Here is a 598-nt window from a genome sequence, read left to right as displayed (position 1 = left end):
GCTTGTGCTCATTGTGATGCATTCGCGGGACTACTGAGGGGGATGTGAGTATTTCACCATTTACCCGAGTTTGTAGATAGCGTTTGCATGAGTGTGTTCGCCTCTCACGCGATGCACGATGCATTCGTGGCAGCAGTTTTCGTTCACGCTTGATTTCCGAGGTAATCTAGTGGTTGCGTGTTTAGCATTTGGCTCAGTACTTCCGGGTATCTGTGAACAGATGCTTGGGAAGCTTTTAAATCCATGCTATGGTAAGTGCTCACGCTAAGCTTTGTGCACGTTCTGAAATCCACATGGTGGTAAGTGTGCACGCTGAACACTTTGCGCACTTTCTAAAATCCACATAGTGGCAAGTGGGCACGTTATACTTTGCGCACTTTCTGAAATCCTGTATGGTAAGGGTTACGCGTTATTAGCCTCGTTCCCTTTCTCTGAGTTGGCTTAGACCCCGGTACTCGCCTTGGGCTCCACTCAACTAGTGTGTCTTTTTTGACACACTTTAAAAGCATCGCTCCCCTCACTGTAGAGCAGTGTTTCTCAACCCTGGTCCTGAGCGCCCCCCAACACTGCACATTTTGTATGTCTCCCTTATCTGACA

The 598-nt window shown here is 48.2% G+C and overlaps 1 protein-coding gene across 1 annotated transcript in view; it reads left to right on the top strand.

Annotated features, from left to right (window-relative positions):
* LOC107659150 (kinesin-like protein KIF26A) overlaps nucleotides 1-598 on the top strand; it is a 100,908-nt gene that overhangs the window by 42,521 nt on the left and 57,789 nt on the right. The gene's annotated exons all lie outside the window — the stretch shown is intronic.

This window comes from Sinocyclocheilus anshuiensis, unplaced genomic scaffold (genome assembly GCF_001515605.1).
Source record: "Sinocyclocheilus anshuiensis isolate Anshui unplaced genomic scaffold, SAMN03320099.WGS_v1.1 scaffold423, whole genome shotgun sequence".
NCBI classification, from domain to species: Eukaryota; Metazoa; Chordata; class Actinopteri; order Cypriniformes; family Cyprinidae; genus Sinocyclocheilus; species Sinocyclocheilus anshuiensis.
The sequence above is the reverse complement of the archived record's forward strand: the minus strand, read 5'-3'. Positions and strand labels throughout refer to the sequence as shown.